The 7,076-nt window shown below is 48.2% G+C and overlaps 3 non-coding genes and 1 pseudogene across 3 annotated transcripts; 2 read left to right on the plus strand and 2 right to left on the minus strand.

Annotated features, from left to right (window-relative positions):
* Positions 1-972: 972 nt before the first annotated feature.
* On the minus strand, positions 973-1,091 carry LOC137987094 (5S ribosomal RNA). Its single transcript, XR_011120272.1, has one exon. It is a non-coding gene; the product is annotated as a 5S ribosomal RNA (ribosomal RNA).
* Positions 1,092-5,378: 4,287 nt separating this feature from the next.
* Positions 5,379-5,552, plus strand: LOC137987140 (U2 spliceosomal RNA; annotated as a pseudogene).
* A 194-nt stretch (positions 5,553-5,746) lies between these two features.
* LOC137987119 (U1 spliceosomal RNA) lies at positions 5,747-5,909 on the plus strand. The gene has a single exon (XR_011120294.1). It is a non-coding gene; the product is annotated as a U1 spliceosomal RNA (small nuclear RNA).
* Positions 5,910-6,879: 970 nt separating this feature from the next.
* Positions 6,880-6,999, minus strand: LOC137987097 (5S ribosomal RNA). Its single transcript, XR_011120274.1, has one exon. It is a non-coding gene; the product is annotated as a 5S ribosomal RNA (ribosomal RNA).
* Positions 7,000-7,076: the final 77 nt, after the last annotated feature.

Here is a 7,076-nt window from a genome sequence, read left to right on the forward strand (position 1 = left end):
CCAAACCCCGGTGGCAAAGTTGGCTAATGGGAAGGTTTGTTGGTAACGTTTCAGGCAGGGCAGGGAAGGAGATGCGGTGGCGGTGTAAGGACTAAGGAAGGTGAGTTGTATTTGTGAATTCCACTGCTGAAATTGTAGGTGAATGTTCCGTACTTGGTGCACTGCAAAACTGTGATTTTATTTCTTTCATTCTTGGCCGTAGAGAGAGCGAGAGGACGTGTTTATTTCAGCCGCATCGATTTCCATCGATAGACGAGTGAGACAAGAAAATGCCAGCGGGTCGAGCTCTTATCCTCGTGCATCGTTTCGAAAACGTAAGTGGATGTGTGTTTGTACTGCTCCATCGCGATAGATTTCTTTTGCGTTGTGTTATGTTGCGTTCTGGAGAGCCCGTTTTGCATTGAGTAACTGAGGACCCGCCAGATCAGTTGGCGTTACATTTCTGTGGCCAACACTTTGTGGTTTCTCTATGTTATCAGTTAATTGGATTGTTATCATAAAAAGTAAATCTTTCATGGTCAGGATAGTGTCTTATCGGCCCTTTGAATACGTACTGTCCGTGTTGAGCAGGGAACAGTAAGACTTTGAAGTGCGCTACGTCACGTAAGTCACGTTTTCGCAGGATCAATGTTGTAGTGTTGTAGCCTTCGTTGTATGCATATCATCCGGGCTAGGTTAACTTCCATCTAATGCATAACAGTGCATGCATTTTTTACTTGTCGTATCCTGTTCTTTGCTCACACGAAAAGATACGTTTCATGTCATAAACGTTGGATTGATAAGATCTCGCGCGCACGCGCTCCCTGGGAATACAAGTTCCACTTTCTCGTGTGAACTATTTTGTTTTTGTTGTATGTCTCATCTTTGACATATCGTTGGCATGTTGTGTTCAAAAAACCTGGTTTGGAATGTTCTTTCATTAAAGGAAACTGAGATTTTTGAGATAATCAAGTGTACAGAAGGAAAAAGGGAAGCCTACAACACGGGGTATTCCCAGGCGGTCTCCCATCCAAGTACTAACCCCGCCCGACAGGGCTTAACTTCGGTGATCGGACGAGAACCGGTGTTTTCCCTGTGGTATGGTCGTAGACAAGTAATTCGCCGTGAAAATTAACTTTGTTATAAGGGAAAATAAAAACGAGGTCAGAGCAAGCACAATGTGCATTTGTCCTCTTGCCGTCAACGCAAGTGCCATGCAATGCTGGTCCTGCTGCCCACTGTACAAGGGCGATCGTTGTGTGCGCCTCGCTTTCAGGTTGGCTTTGGGCATTCCTTCCTTGGCACGGATTGTAATCGGACCACCATATCTCGTGGCCATGAGACTGGGAGCACCTTGTCCGCTGTGAGCATTTACGGGCATCTTCTGTTAAAAAATTAGAAAATGTTAAAAAACCACCAAGTGGTGGCACTTCATGTAAAGTGGCTGAGAATACAGGTGTGCGTCGTAAGGGTACTGTTGCTAGTGGTGGTACCGACGGTCTTGTTTCTTCGGGTGTTCCTCCATCCTCCCAATCTGTTGAACCTTTGGAGGTGGAAATGGTTGAGGTATCCACTCCTCGTAAACGTGGTTGTGATTCCGTTGAGACCTCCTCTGATAGCTCTTCTGTTACTCCTTCCCGAAAGGCTCTTACGAAGGTGGCTAAGAAGAGTGGAGCTGCGCCCTCTTCTACTAAATCGAAGACTCGTGCTTCAGCTGATACTGTCAAGTCTGCGAAGCACGAAGGTTTGCCTGATGTGTCGGTTTCCCTCCCCCAACGCAAAGCACGTACATAGTTATTCTTTTACTGTACTCCATTATGGCTCTGTCAGTTGTCTCAGTTAATGTCAACGGTCTGCGAGACCAGTCTAAGCGAGCTGGGTTTGTACAGTGGCTTCATTCCTTGCCTGTTGTTCCTGATGTAGTGTGCCTCCAAGAGGCCCACTGCATCTCCCTCAGTGAGTGTCAGTCCTGGTTCCAGTCATCTGGTCTTTCCGTTGTGGCGTCTCCCGGCTCTAATAAGTCTTGTGGTTGTATTGTTTTGTTTCGTCCAGTGTTGTCCCTTGTTAAATCTTCCTCTGATAGTTGTGGTCGGTTTTTTGTTATGTGAGTTTTCTTTGCGTGGCGCTGTGTTCAGGGTTGCTTGCATTTATGCTCCCAATCGCAACCCTGATCGTGATGCCTTCCTGGACGAGGTCTCTTCCCGATTAGACCCTTCAGTTCCCACCCTCCTCGCCGGCGATTTTAATACCGTCTTTGATCGCGCTGCTGACCGTGTGTGGGGCTCCGTGGTCGGTGATACCTCGCGTGAGAGTGTTGTTGCCCTTTGGTCGTCTTTTTGACGATGTCTGTTGTATTGATATTTGGAGATACCTCCATCCGTCTTCCTCCGCCTTTACCTGGACTAAGGCGGATGGCTCTATCTCCTCCCGTATAGATCTAATTGGGTGTCCTTATGTCTGGGTTGCGTCTGTCTCTGTTTGTGAAATTCTTCCGTGTCCGTTTTCAGACCATTGTGCTGTGTCCTGCTCTCTCACTGTTCCTGACGTTATTCCTCCTGGTCCGGGGCTTTGGAAGCTTAATACCTCAGTCCTGGAGGAGGAGGAGTACTGTCGCCTTATTTCTGACTTTTGGGCCGATTGGAAGGACTGTAAGCTCTGTTTTTCCTCTCTTTCCAAGTGGTGGGATTCCGGTAAAGCAAAGATCAAGGGCATTACGGTATCTTACTGTGTGCGCCGGTCGCAGAAAGATTCTTGGTCACGTGATTTGTTGGCTAGGTTGGCGGCACACCTCAAGGCACGGCTTGATGCTGGTTGCCTGTCTGTTTTAGGTGTTTATCGATCCACCCTTGAACAGCTTTCCGCCTATGACATCAGGGCTGCTCAAGGTGCCCAAGTACGGTCACGTGTCCGATGGGTTGAGGAGGGCGAGGTCTCATCGGCGTACTTTTTTCGTTTAGAGAAGAAACGGTCTGCTGACCGGTGGGTTTCTGCGCTTCGGAACCCTGATGGGTCCATTGTTTCAACACCTTCTGATCTGTGTTCTTCGTTTGCCACTTTCTACTCCTCTCTTTTTACTGCCTGTCCTACGGATTCCGCTGCTCAAGATTTTCTCCTCAGTAATGTGTCCTTGGTCCTTTCATCTGCCCAAGCTGATCTTTGTGAGGGCTTTCTGACTCTTGGGGAGTGTCATCGTGCCCTTGTTGGCATGGCTCGTCGTAAAGCCCCGGGGTCGATGGCCTCCCCATGGAGTTTTACTTGAAATTCTGGGACGTTCTTGGGTCTGATTTAGTGGAGGTCTTGAATTCGTGTTATCTGTCTGGTTCTATGTCTTTGTCTCAACGGCGGGGTCTCATATCCTTAATCTTTAAGAAGGGAGATCGGTTGGACGCTCGTAACTGGCGCCCCATCTCCCTTCTTAACGTCGACTATAAGCTTGCTTCTCGTGTTATTGCTGGGCGCCTTCTCAAAGTTATCCATCTGGTTGTTAGTGAGGATCAGACCTGCGGTGTTCCTGGCAGGTTTTATTGGCGAGAATGTTGCTCTTTTGCGTGATGTGGTTGCCTTTGCCACGGAATCTGACATCCCGGTTGCCGTTCTCTCCTTAGACCAGGAAAAGGCCTTTGATAGAGTGGGATTGGTCATTTATGTGTGCTACTCTGTCGAGGATGGGTTTTGGCCCATCTTTTGTCCGTTGGGTTGTTCTGTTCTATTCTGCTGTCCAAAGCTCTGTAGTTGTTAATGGTTATCTGTCTCGGTTTTTTCCTTTGTCTCGTGGCGTGCGTCAGGGCTGTCCTTTGTCTCCATTATTATATGTTCTAGTTTCTGAAGTGCTTGCTGTTAACATTCGTGCCAATCCACGTATCATTGGTCTTTCTGTCCCCGGGGCCCCGCGGGCCCTGTCTCCGATCTCGCAGTACGCCGATGACACCTCTCTCATCGTCACGTCTGATATTGCCATTGCTGCTATTTTTGAAGTTTATGCTCTTTTTGAAAGGGGTTCTGGTGCTAAGCTTAATCAGTCCAAATCCAAGGGATTGTGGCTCGGTTCGTGGTCTGGCAGGACTGACCCCCCTGTCACCCTGGACTGGACCTCGGCCAAGATCAAAGTGCTGGGCGTCTTTATTGGGCCTGGGAATTTGGAGGAAGTGAACTGGCGTCCTAGGATTGATGCCGTGGAGAATGTGCTGGCTTCTTGGAGGCAACGCTCCCTGTCCTACGGCGGGAGAGCTCTCGTCATCAACGCCTTGTCCCTTTCTAGGGTTTGGTACATTGCCTCCCTAATTCATGTCCCCCCTTGGGTTTCTTCCGAGCTTTGTAAATTGGTTTTTGGGTTTTTTTGGAAGGGCAAACGCGATCTGGTTTCTCGTGCTGTTGTTGTTCAGCCTACATCTGCTGGTGGTTTTTCTGTCATTGATCTTCGTCTTAAAGTTTCTGCGCTCCTTGTCCAGTGGGTTCGGCGTTTCACTGTTTCTCCGAGTAGTTGGGTCCATTTCTTTTCCTTTTGGTGTGATTCTCGTTTTGGTGTCCCTGCTCTTGATGTTCTGTCCCGTCCTGAGGCCTTTTCCTCCAAGTCCCTTCCCCCTTTTTACTCTGCTCTTCTGTCTGCTTGGCGTTTGGCTGGTGGTTCCTTTTCCCGTCGGCGTTCCTCCCTTGTCATTGCGTCTTTGTCTCCTCATCATGTTGCTGCTGTTTCCTCTATCTCTGCAAATTCTGTTTATTTGTTTTTTTGCTGTCTGAGGATCGTCCGATTCCCATTGTGTTGACAAGTTTTTCCCTTTGTATGGCTCACTCTACTGGCCTTCGACCTGGTCCCAATTGTTCTTCTTCAATCTTGACCGCCCAGTGATCGATCTCAACTGGAAGGTCGCCCATGGCGTGTTGTACACTGCCGATCGCCTTGTCGGTTTTGGGTACTCGGTCGACCCTTCTTGCTTTTGCCGTCTTGCCTCTGAATGTCCTTCTCACTTGTTTTTCTCCTGCCCTCTTGCTCATAGTGTGCTTTCATGGTTACAGTCTCTATTGTTTGGTTTTTCGTCTTCGTCCCCCTCTTTGGTTTGCCGTCACGTGCTGTTTGGTTTTGACCCGGCTGAGATCCGTCAAGTTCCTCGTGTTTTCATGTACATCCTAGGTGTCTGTAAGTATTTTATCTGGCTCGCTCGGAATGACTTTCGTTTCCGTAATGTGCCGCCTGGTGCCCTCGATGTCATCGCAAAGGTCCGCTCTCGTGTCAAGTTCAATCTACCTCTCCTTTTTAAGCGTTTTAAGTCCCCCCCGTCGTCTACGTTATTTTCATCGTCAGTGGGGTGCGTCTGGCATTATCGGCTCTGTTTGCAATGGTCGTTTTTCTCTGTCCCAGTTTTAGTCCTGTTATCGTCCCGGGCTGTTGCTTGTTTCACGGCGTACCTACCTTTGTAGGATGAGTCTTTCTGGCTGGCGACCTTGTCGGGCGCTGCTCATCGAGCAGCTCATATATTAAACTGATTTTTGGAACTGGGCCGTGGAAAAGAGGCTTGCCTCGTCCCGGCCACGGGTTGCCTCGGTATAGCACTACCTCCGAGCGTGGCCCACTTCCCTCTGGGGAAGAAATAATCAAGTGAAAGCAGAACAAATGACCAAGCAACCAACCTTCACATTCTCTTCTCTTTTCTAGGTAGCATAGCAGCGAGTGGACAGCACGACACGACAGGACGAGGAGCACGTGACCCCCATTACCACATGGTATGCGCAGACAAGTTGCGTTTTGCGGTTCCGGAGAGGTTGAAAAGGCATACTTACCTGACGCGGGAGGCACTGTGATCAGGGAGGCAGTCCTCTCAAGGTGAGGCTCTTTCATTGCACTTCGATTGGGTTGACCCTTGCGATTACCCCAAATGTGGGTAACTCGAGCGTATAATTCTGGTAGTGGGGACCTGCGTTCGCGCTAGTCCCCGCACCAAACCCCGGTGGCAAAGTTGGCTAATGGGAAGGTTTGTTGGTAACGTTTCAGGCAGGGCAGGGAAGGAGATGCGGTGGCGGTGTAAGGACTAAGGAAGGTGAGTTGTATTTGTGAATTCCACTGCTGAAATTGTAGGTGAATGTTCCGTACTTGGTGCACTGCAAAACTGTGATTTTATTTCTTTCATTCTTGGCCGTAGAGAGAGCGAGAGGACGTGTTTATTTCAGCCGCATCGATTTCCATCGATAGACGAGTGAGACAAGAAAATGCCAGCGGGTCGAGCTCTTATCTCGTGCATCGTTTCGAAAACGTAAGTGGATGTGTGTTTGTACTGCTCCATCGCGATAGATTTCTTTGCGTTGTGTTATGTTGCGTTCTGGAGAGCCCGTTTTGCATTGAGTAACTGAGGACCCGCCAGATCAGTTGGCGTTACATTTCTGTGGCCAACACTTTGTGGTTTCTCTATGTTATCAGTTAATTGGATTGTTATCATAAAAGTAAATCTTTCATGGTCAGGATAGTGTCTTATCGGCCCTTTGCATACGTACTGTCCGTGTTGAGCAGGGAACAGTAAGACTTTGAAGTGCGCTACGTCACGTAAGTCACGTTTTCGCAGGATCAATGTTGTAGTGTGTAGCCTTCGTTGTATGCATATCATCCGGGCTAGGTTAACTTCCATCTAATGCATAACAGTGCATGCATTTTTACTTGTCGTATCCTGTTCTTTGCTCACACGAAAAGATACGTTTCATGCATAAAACGTTGGATTGATAAGATCTCGCGCGCACGCGCTCCTTGGGAATACAAGTTCCACTTTCTCGTGTGAACTATTTTGTTTTTGTTGTATGTCTCATCTTTGACATATCGTTGGCATGTTGTGTTCAAAAAACCTGGTTTGGAATGTTCTTTCATTAAAGGAAACTGAGATTTTTTGAGATAATCAAGTGTACAGAAGGAAAAAGGGAAGCCTACAAACACGGGGTATTCCCAGGCGGTCTCCCATCCAAGTACTAACCCCGCCCGACAGGGCTTAACTTCGGTGATCGGACGAGAACCGGTGTTTTCCCTGTGGTATGGTCGTAGACAAGTAATTCGCCGTGAAAATTAACTTTGTTATAAGGGAAAATAAAAACGAGGTCAGAGCAAGCACAATGTGCATTGT

Source organism: Montipora foliosa, unplaced genomic scaffold (assembly GCF_036669935.1).
Source record: "Montipora foliosa isolate CH-2021 unplaced genomic scaffold, ASM3666993v2 scaffold_308, whole genome shotgun sequence".
In the NCBI taxonomy this organism is placed as follows: Eukaryota; Metazoa; Cnidaria; class Anthozoa; order Scleractinia; family Acroporidae; genus Montipora; species Montipora foliosa.